We start from the raw sequence: 11,953 nt of genomic DNA, 5'->3' as shown, positions 1-11,953 counted from the left end.
AACCAAAGCCCCAAATATAACTTTTTATTTTTGCTAATGCATCAGCTACAGTATCAATATGATTAACCAACGTCCATCCCAACAATGACTTGGTGAACTCCAGCAAATTTAATGGTTGTCAGAGTCTACTTTTTTCCTTTTAAATGCCATGCCTTCCTTTCCCTTCAGTCTTAATCAATCACAGGGTGCTTTCAATCCATCTGATCCCTTGTAATAGCTCGTCTGACCATATGATCTCTCTGCCTTTTATGGTCTCGGCTAATAGCATGTCTGTCCCCTCACTAATCACATGTGTTTTTATACGCCTGCGAGACCCCATTTCTCCCCTTTCCCTTCTCCTTTGCTCTCTAATGTTCTCCCAAGCCTTTCTTCTCTCTCCCACTCATCTTCTTTTGTGTCTCGGGCTCTATGACAGGCTGTGGCGAGCGACTTTGGACCATGAGAGCCGCTTGTCAGCATCCTTCTCTTGCGAAAGTGGATATCGAAGCTGGCCACATAATTACAGTCTTATCTGAGCCATTCACGGCCCCTCATATGCTGACAGCAAATGAAAAGGCTCCAATTAAGCAATTATCTTTAAAGGTGCTTCCTAATGCAGTCATCTGAGCAGCGAGAGAGAACTGGAAGACTCGCCGGGCCTGATAACTAAATGTAGGAGAGCAAGGATGAGACTTTTTTTAATGAACACAAAAAGGGGTAGACAGCCAGTCCCCTAACCCTGACAAATCTGCCAGGAGAGATATTAGGTGGAGGATACTAATGATGAGAACACACACACAAAATCTGGTGCAAAACCCTGTGAACTGCATTAAGGTTCTACATAGTCAGCTGACTTTAAAGGGGACATAGTGAGAATAGATCTAATATAAAGTTAATTCATTTAAGTTTAATTAAGTTTTTTTCAATTGCCACACGGTAACCAGACAATCTCTCCATCACCATTACTCCATTCACCCATCACTCCATCCATCCACCCACCCATCACTCCATCCATCCACCCACCAATCACTCTATCCATCCACCCACCTATCACTCCATCCATCCACCCACCTATCACTCCATCCATCCACCCACCTATCACTCCATCCATCCACCAATCACTCCATCCATCCATCCATCCATTCAACACTCCATCCATCCATCCATCCATCCAAACCTCCATCCTTCCATCCATCCCTCCATCACTCCATCTATCCATCCACCAATCACTCCATTCATCCACCCACTTGTCACTCCATCCATCCACCATTCACTCCATCCATCATCCAACACTCCATCCTTCTATCCATCCCTCCATCACTCTATCTATCCATCCATCCATCCATCATTCCATTCATTCATCACTCCATCCTTCTATCCATCAGTCAATTACTCCTTCCATCCATTTATCACTCCATCCATCCATCCATTCATCAATTACTCCATTACTCCATCAATCCATCACTCCATCCATCTATCCATCCATCAGTTCCTTTATTACTCCATCCATCCCTCCATCACTGTATCATTTCATTACTTCATCCATGTATCCATCCATTCATTACTCCATCCATCCCTCTATCATTTAATCACTCCATCCCTCTATCACTCCATCCATCCATAACTCCATTGCTCCATCCCTTTATCATTCCATCCATCTCTCCATCTATTCATCCCTTTATCACTCCATCCAGCCAACACTCCATCCATCACTCCATTTATCCATCCATCACTTCATCACTCCATTCATCCATCACTCCCTTCATCCATCACTCCAGCCCTCCATCCATCTATCACTCCATTACTTCATCAGTCCATCCACCCGTCCATCACTCTATCCATCCATCCATCACTTCATCACTCCATTCATCCATCACTCCCTTCATCCATCACTCCAGCCCTCCATCCATCTATCACTCCATTACTTCATCAGTCCATCCACCCGTCCATCACTCTATCCATCCATCCATCACCCCATCCATCTCACTCCATCCGTTTATCCATCCATCTATCACTCAATCCATCCATCCATCTAATCATCCATCACTCCATCATTCCTTCACTTCATCACTCCATCCATCCACCCATCCATCCATCCATCACTCTATCACTTCATCACTCCATCCATCACTCCACCCTTCATCCATCATGCCATCTATCCATCCATCACTTCATCCATCCATCACTCCATCATTTCATCACTCCATCACTTCATCATTCTATCCATCACTCTTTTACTCCATCTCTGTGTCCATCCATAAATCACTCCATCCATCCAGCCATCACTCCATCCATCAAGCCATCACTCCATCTACCCACCACTCCATCCAACCATCCATCACTTCATCACTTTATCTTTCCATCTATACTCTCTTCAGTCCATCACTCCTTCTTCCATCTGTAACTCAATCCATCACTCCATTACTTCATCACTCTATCCACCCATCCATCACTCCATCATTTTATCACTCCATTCATCTATCATTCCATCCATCCATCCCTCCTTCCTTCCTTCCTTCCATCCATTCATCCATCCATCCATCCATCCATCCATCCATCCATCTATCCATCCATCCATGTATCACTATCACTAGTAAATTAATATTTTTATATTTGCAGATTGTTTATTCAATAAGATTAAATTAATTTCAAGCCTAATTGCAAAATTTCAGTCCATTTTTAGTGCTCAATAGAATATACATTTATTTTTATTAAATGATTATCTCAACAAACAATAAGTATAAGATAAAACTGTGCAATATTAACCATATATGCACATTTTCTTGTCAATTTAATGATATACACATTGACTCACAATAACAACATCTCTCACTTTTTCTTTAGTGAGTGTGTTGCAGCATATCCTGGGCTTGCCTTTCTCTATAATGATGCTGCCATGTGGCCATAGCACATTTTTAAAAATGCAGCATCATTTACTCTTTTGGAATATATAAACAAGGCATCTCTCTACAATTAGGGGCCAAAAACTTATTTGACAGACACGTGTGATCAAAAGTAGGGCTGCAGACAGTGAATTGAAAGGAAGCCATTAAGCACACATTCAGACAAACAAAGACCTCGGCTCCTTTTGGCCCGAGTCCCTGCATCCGACAGCAAGCGCACACTAAACACTTCTGTTGTTTTTCCCGTTTTCTCTTTGCTCTTCCTCACCCACATCTTTCACTGCCTCCCTCCTGCTAGTCATTATAGACATTTTCTCTCTAATTGATCCTCTCTTCTTTTTTTATGTCTCTCTGTCTCTCTCTTTCTGTCTGCTGGATGTAGCATCTAATGGTCAGCTGCGCACAATATAGTCTCTCTCTCTCTCTCTTTTTCAGACATTAATGTATCCACCTTTTTGTCACCCTCCTACTCGCTGCCTTTTTTTCTGTTTGCCACATAAACCCCTGCTCTGTGCTCTTTCATCATGGGCCTGATGGCTGCTTTGCTGAGAGACGCATCTTTGATGTTTTGCAGGATCTAGAATGTTCTTCATTTGTGTCTTTCACATTAGCAAGACATGTTTCAGGATGAATTCACAGCATAAATCGTGAGCAAGAAACAAACCTGGAGAATAAAATTGTGAAAATAAAAGAGAGAAAGTAAAAGAGATTTGGGAGAGTAACTTCAGTGCAAAGGAAAAGCAGAAATAAATACTAGTAATCATTTCAAGACAACCCTTTAGTGGCTTAATAAATAATTAGTTACTTCTTATATTGTTAAATTCCTTACTCATTACTTTAGTGTCTTTCCTAATATTTAAATGCTCTCACTACACTCAAAAAAATATATATCTAGGCCTAAAATGTATTCCAATACATAATAATGATTTCCATTCATTTCGATTACATTCTTTTAGCATAATTGAAATAATAAACTGTGTGATTTGCTATTTATTAGTTAAACGAAACAAACAAAAACAAGATGTATGTTGTAATATTTAAAAAATTATATGTGCTTTAAATGCTTATTTTTAATCAATCTATTATAAGGATTATGGAGCTGCATTAATTTTGCCCCCTGATATTAGGTAAACCAATCTTATAGAATTTACTAATTGGATCTGGCTTTTTCTACAGCTAGATAATAAATATCTTAATAAATACCATAAAAATAGGTAAAGGCAAAGATAACAGCGTAAATTTGTTTGTTTTCTGCACAGAAGTTGGTAGGGTTTATAAGTAAATTCTGTTGAATTATTTTCCAAAAGTGACAGTTCAAAAATGGGGAAAAAAACATTTAAATAATTTATTTGTATCTTGTGTCTTGATATTTTCTTGCCTGTGACTCTAAAGATATTTTTATATGTGTGTGTCTTAAAATGTAATGCCCTAAATTCTTAATTTCCAGAGATATTGGGATTTTAATGTAGCTCCATGAGGAAATTGTGCACATTTTTACTGGTCAAAAAACAACAGCATTTACAAGAACCAAAAATATTGAAACTAGAAATGTGTCTTGTTTCCGTACCAAAACAAGTACATAGAACACACACCAAAAAAATTGTCCTTATTTGTGCATGCCTGTAACTGAAGTAGTTTATTCTTTGATGTAATTTAAAATTTATTTATTTATTTATTTATTTATTTATTTATTTATTTATTTATTTATTTATTTATTTATTTATTTGTTTATTTGTTTTGTTTTCTTTATTTATTTTTAGGTTTTAGAATATATCAAAATAGAAAAAATGCTATTATGTTTTGTAATTGCAATTTAATACCATTACACTTTCACTGTCATTTATCAAATAAATGCAGTCTTTAGAAAGCATAAAATATGAAAGTATATATTATATTTATATATATATATATATATATATATATATATATATATATATATATATATATATATATATATATATAGTCAGAATTATTAGCCCCTTAGAGAGAATTTTTTCAGCACATTTCTAAACATAATAATTTTTATATCTCATGTCTAGTAACTGATTTATTTTATCTTTGCCATGATGACAGTAAATAACATTTTACTAGATATTTTTCAATATATTCAGCTTAAAGTGACGTTTAAAGGCTTAACTATGTTAATTAAATTATCTAGGCAGGTTAGGGTAATTAAGCAAGTTATTGTATAACAGTTGTTTGTTCTGTAGACTATCGAAAAAAATATATAACTTAAAGGAGCTGATAATTTTGTCCTTTTAAAAAAAAAATGCTTATTAAAAAATTAAAAACTGCTTTTATTCTAGTTGGAATAAAACAAATAAGACTTTCTCCAGAAGAAAAATATTATCAGACATACTGTGAAAGTTTCCTTGCTCTGTTAAACATCATTTGGAAAATATTTGAAAAAGAAAAACAAATTCAAAGGGGGGCTAATAATTCTGACTTTAACTGTATACATAATGATTGCTTATACACCTATAATTACCCCCTAAGGAATCATCCATTAATTTCTCTGAACTGTATTTTAGATAAAGCTTCTTCCTTGATTTAATTTTCAGTGTTTTAAATATAAAGAGCTCAGTTTTGCCGCATGTCAGTGGTACAGTCATGCTGTTTATATAGTGTCATCTGAAGCAGTTCATTAAACTGTTGGGTTAATTACCCTCAGTGTGGCACCTGACAGCTGACAGTGTGAAAGAAGACGATTCAATGTAACCACCACTCACCGTCTCAAGGCTGATCAATAGAGTGGCCTCCGAGTCCTTCCTGGTGTCGTATCGAGGCCAGTGAAAGCTGTGCGGTCTCCCAGATCAATACAGACTCAACTCCATTTAAACACCTTTTTTAACCCACCGTCACAGTGTGATGCAGCCATTTGTGGAAATGAAATGACTTCTAGCAAGAGGGGCACCTTGTTCGACATAGAGAATGGTCAAGCGCTTCGATCCATCGGGGTGAAATATGGTGCCGTAAGGAGGGCTTAATGACGAGCCCTTAGAAAGGAAATCTGAAGCCAAATGCGAAGTGCTAGTCGATAGACGTATTCAACATTTGCTTCGTTGTATCCATTAGTGTGACTCTTACGGTCTTTCTGTGATTCTTATCTCTAAAATGCCTTTTAATGCAAAAAAGGGAATGATCAGAGTACTTGGGCTATACAGCTTTTTAGCTTTAACATTACAATATGCATCATTTATGACCGCCAAGAAGTGAGGTGAATAGCACTATTTCTTATAGTGGCACCTGTTAGTTGGCAGGTTATCTTAGACATAAAGTGAACATTTTGTCCTCTAAAGTTCATGTGTGAGAAGCAAGAAAGAATTGGCAGGGGTAAGAATTTGAGCAAGTTTGACAAGAGCTAAATTGTGTCTTGAATGTTCCCAGTTTTCAGTGGTCAGTATATATTAAAAGAAAGATAGTGGTGAATGGATGATGGTGATGCAACACAGACTCATTGTAAAAGCTTACCCCCGTCTACAATTCTGGAGGGTGAAAATTATGTAATCAGAGGTACGTATGGTTGCATTTTGTCTTTAAAACGAACAATACGATGCGGTATGATGTCACTGACAGCTTCTGTTCCATTTCGCACTACTAGCTAACCGCTTACCTCCATATAGACGGCTTCTCTGTTGTTACCAGTTTGTCCAGTGGCTCGCCACAAATCGTCATCTTAGAATTATAAGGTTCTATCTGACATTTTTGTCAAAATTGAGTTATTCACATATTCTTATTAACTGACAACTTATTTATGTGATGTTTTCTTTATAAGTTGGTTACATTTTAAGACTTTATTTAAAAGTAAAGTATGGGGTGTGCCCAGTAAAGTATGGGGTGCCTCAAGGATCAGTTTTAGGCCCTTTACTGTTTACAATTTACATGCTACCTCTGGGAGACATTATTAGAAGACATGGAATCAGCTTTCACTGCTATGCAGATGATACTCAATTATATATTTCAACTAAACCTGACGAGACGTCTGAACTTTTTAAACTAACTGAGTGTATCAAAGACTGGATGACCAACAATTTTCTTCTCTTAAACTCCGACAAAACAGAATTATTACTTATTGGGCCTAAATCTTGCATACAGCTTATATACACTATGAACAGCAGCTACGCTAATTATTTTCTTTATTCTCTATTTTTACCTGGGACTACTCATCCCGAGGTCCTCAGATTAGGCGGAGTCACTGATTGGATCCAAGACCAGCGACGGCGGAGTCACTGATTGGATCCAAGACCAGCGACGTGATGATCCCAAGGATTCCATATCCGGGACCAGGCCATATCCTGAGCTGCTGCTGCGCTGATGGTCGTGGGGAGTGGAGAACATGAGTCTGACCCAGCGACGCTCCAGGGACAGACGAGTCTTCATTGAGGCCATCTTCCAGCATAAACCACGGCGAATGAAGTTCTGCACAAGACTTTTGGCCAGCGGAGAAATTAAAATGGTCGTGCCCAACTGAGTCTGGTTCTCTCAAGGTTTTTTTTCTTCACTCCCATCAGGTGAAGTTTTTTTTCCCTCTCCGCTGTCGCCACTGCCTCGCATGGTTCAGGATTGGTAGAGCTACGCATCGATGAATTTGCTCATCAGTGTTTGAACTCTCAGTAATGATTAAATCACACTGAACTGAGCTAAACTGAACTGAACTGAACTTAAACACTAAAACCTGAACCACACTGTTCCAGTTACTGAACCACACTGTTCCAGTTACTATGACCATTTATGTGAAGCTGCTTTGACACAATCTACATTGTAAAAGCGCTATACAAATAAAGCTGAATTGAATTGAATTAAAAAAAAAAAAGAAAAGGTTTTACCTACAAAGTCATACTTTAGCTTGGGTCTATAAGATTTCTGTGAGCCAATCAGCATTTCAAATGCACGCACGAGGACCAATCAGGATCAGCTTTCTTTGTCGTTTCGCCGGATTGCTCTGTTGACAGCAGGAAAGACCAGAAAGAGACACAAAATCAGAATTGACTGATTAATTCTGCGCCACATAAAATTGAGAAGAAACCTAACTCTGAAATATATATATGACTTTGCATCTCTGAGATATGCAATCTCAGCTTGCATCATAAAGGCTACATCCAGATACTAATGCCAGGACCAGGGTGTGCATTTACCATGAGCATTACTATGTTTTGCCTGCAGTAAAAGCACAACCTGACGAAAAAGAGAAGATAAAGATGTGTTGTATTTACAGTTTTTGGCTGCCCAAAAGTTGTTTATATGATTAGAAATTAACTACAGAACATCTTGACAATGTTTTTGGTCCCTTTTCTACACTTTGAATATTTCTCGGTTGCAGGGAGCTCTTGGATTTCATCTAAAATATCTTAATTAGTGTTTAGAAGATGAGCGAAGGTCTGAGGGGGTTGCAACAACATGACGTTGAGTAATTAAAAACATAATTTTCATTTTTGGGTGAACTAATCCTTTAATGCTGGTTCTGATGGAAAGGAGTCGGAACACAGTTTGTTGGGTATGGAGCTGTTTAGCAGCAGACCAGTCAGAGAGCCTGTGCTGACCCCTGTCCACTGCCAAATGAGCCAACTTTATCAGGGGAACACATGGCATCAGTGCACTATTTGAGGAAGGCAAGCTGGCGGAGGCAGAGTGATGCTTTGGGTAATGTTCTGGAAACCCTTGGGACTTGTCAATCATGTTATGTTACTTTGCCACCTACTTGAGCATTGTTGCAGACCATGTGCATACTTCCATTTACAGAAATAATTAGGTCTCCTATGAAATTATTATAATTTTTTCAAATATTTTCCAAGTAATGTTTAACAAACAAATCATTACTTCCATTTACATATTTCTTCTGAAGAAAATATTACTTATAATTTGTCTGAGGGGGGAAATAGGTAAGGTCAATGTTTTAAGCCACCTCAAACCCCCTTAAGATTTTTTTATCTTAGTGTTGTAAAGTGGTTTGCATAAATAATCTACCTTGCCTAGTTAAAATAACCTAGTTAAAAATTAAATTGCACTTTAAGATGAATTATAGTATCTTGAAAAATAACTAGAAAAATGTTATGCACTTCCATCATGGCGAAGACTTCAATTATTAGAAATTAGTCTTCAACTGTATATTAAATATGTCTGTAAATATATATGCTATATTTACAAGTCTATAAAAATTTTTATATGTTTGTTTTGAGATGCATTGTGTGTTAGTTTAAGTATCAGAGACCCTCAATTATTATATGCTGTATATTGTTTTTATTGTTGTCCACATGAGCAGAATCTACAGGTTTAGGACTTATTAGATTAATGAGATTCATCTTCTCTCCTCATCATTTATTTATCAAATGTAACTATATATAATTTAAATCAATATAACATTATGTAACTAACATTATAATGTTTGATTATTTTTTTATACAAAGCACCGTCACACAAAAATGCATATTATGTGAGCTTATGCTGCCATCTTATGGTAAAATATAGAAACTTTTTAGAAATATATATTGTGTATATAAGAGTTCAAAGTCCAGTTGAATGCTATACAGTAAATAAATATGTAAATACAGTCATTCATATTTATACATATCACATCGTGCATATGTGTGTAAGAGAGAGAGAGAGAGAGAGAGAGAGAGATAGCTTAAAGTAGCTTTTTATCCATATGTTAATTGTTAAATGTACAATTTGTTCTGATTTGTTTAAATAGTTTTTTATTTAATTATTATTATTATTATTATTATTATTTTTTTTTCTAGAAGCCTACTATTACTACTATTTACTGTTTTCTCTGTTTTGTTTTGTTGTATCAAATGTATAGGTGTGTTCTTTTTAATGACACTTTATAAATGCTTTTGCAATACATTTGTCAATTATAAAAACATTTATCAAATATTGAATTGAACTGAGAGCGGGCTAGCTTAAATTAGCTTCCGGTACTACTCTTGGCCACTAGGTGCCACTATCAGCAAGCATGAAATCTAATGCTTATATTGAGGACTTTTTTTTTTTTTTTTGGTTAATCCACACATCTTTACTTAAATTTATTTCATTTTAATTTGCAGAATTTTGTTATTTTGCACTCTGTTACTTTTGCCTAACAGCATAATTTTAAAAAGGACCTTAATTGTTCTCTAAAATGTTAATGTTAAAATTGCTTAAACTTGCCTTTCACCTCTGTAAACGATATATATTGTAACATCCAGTAAAAAGCACTGTCAAACATTAAGCAGATATACCTTTTTATATACACACTGTGAAAATGTGAAAGATGAGCAAAAAATTTGCTGTGCAAAAAAAACGAGCTAATTTTAACAATTAACTAGTTGTGATCAAATTATTTTCTCTTTTCATTTTTACTTTCCCACGCAGGCTCATGCAAAATTTGGCACCATTTAAATATGGCAATAATAAATTAATTCATCTTCCTTCAACTTAGTCCCTTTATTTATCAGGGGTCGCCACAGCAGAATGAACTGACAACTTATCCAGCATACATGTTTTAAAAAAGTGGATGCCCTTCCAGCTGTAACCCAGTACTGGGAAACATCTATACACATTCATTCACATACACACTCAAACACAACGGCCAATTTAGTTTACCCAATTCACCTATACGGCATGTCTTTGGACTGTGGGGGAAACTGGAGCACCCTGATGAAACCAATGCTAACATGGGGAGAACATGCAAACTCCATACAGAAACGCCAACTGAGCATTACCACTTATCACTGAGCCACCGTGTTGCCTTATGGTAATTATAATGCACCATAACAATTAATCGCCACTTACAGTAAATTCATTGCACACAAGATCCTCCACACACCAGAATACATCTTTAATCTTCTCAAGCCTGCTCATTAAGCACATATAATCAAAATTATTAATTTTTTTTTTATGGTACAAGAGTAAGAAAGACATTTCAGTCCATTTAATGAGGTTTAACAGGACACAACAAATCATGGTTATACAGAAATTTAATGATTGGTAATTACACAAGGTATACAGTATGCAGGAATCCTTAAGAAAATTTCAACACCTTTTTAAGTCTTTTTAAAGACCTCCTCAGAATACTTCAAGACCTCATCGCCACTTCTAGTTCTTATCACTATCAAACCTTTAACTTACATTTACATTTACATTTAGTCATTTAGCAGACGCTTTTATCCAAAGCGACTTACAAATGAGGACAAGGAAGCAATTTACACAACTAAGAGCAACAATGAATAAGTACTAAAGGCAAGTTTCAGGTCTGTAAAGTCTAAGAAGGGAAGTATTAGTAGTATTAGTTTTTTTTTTTTTTGTTTTTTTTTTGTACAGTTAGTGTGATATTCAAAGAGGCAATTGCAGATTAGGAAGTGAAGTGGAGACTAAATAGTTGAGTTTTTAGTCGTTTCTTGAAAATAGCGAGTGACTCTGCTGTTCTGATGCAGTTAGGGAGTTCATTCCACCAACTGGGCAGATTGAGCGTGAGAGTTCGCGAAAGTGATTTTTTCCCTCTTTGGGATGGAACCACGAGGCGACGTTCATTCACAGAACGCAAGTTTCTGGAGGGCACATAGATCTGCAGAAGTGAGAGCAGATAAGAAGGTGCTAGGCCAGAAGTCACTTTGTAGGCAAACATCAGAGTTTTGAATTTGATGCGAGCAGCAACTGGCAGCCAGTGCAAACGGACTAGCAGCGGAGTGACATGTGCTCGTTTAGGTTCATTGAAGACAACTCGTGCTGCTGCATTCTGGAGCAGTTGAAGAGGCTTGATAGAGTTAGCTGGAAGCCCAGCTAGTAGAGAGTTGCAGTAATCCAGTTTGGAGAGAACAAGAGCTTGAACAAGGAGTTGAGCTGCATGTTCAGATAAGAAGGGTCGGATCTTTCTGATGTTATAGAGTGCAAATCTGCACGATCGAGCAGTTCTAGAAATGTGGTCAGAGAAGTTTAGTTGGTCATCAATCGTTACTCCAAGGCTTTTCACCATTTTGGATGCAGTAATGGTTGCCCCATCCATCCAACTTAATAAACAGTTGTTAATAAACAGTTGTAGTTAAATAAATGAATGAAGCACAACCGTGTAACAAGACAAAGCATTGCTTATAGGC

This window comes from Danio rerio, chromosome 19, assembly GCF_052040795.2.
Source record: "Danio rerio strain M-AB ecotype USA chromosome 19, GRCz13ab, whole genome shotgun sequence".
NCBI classification, from domain to species: domain Eukaryota; kingdom Metazoa; phylum Chordata; class Actinopteri; order Cypriniformes; family Danionidae; genus Danio; species Danio rerio.
Note: the sequence above shows the minus strand (reverse complement) of the source record.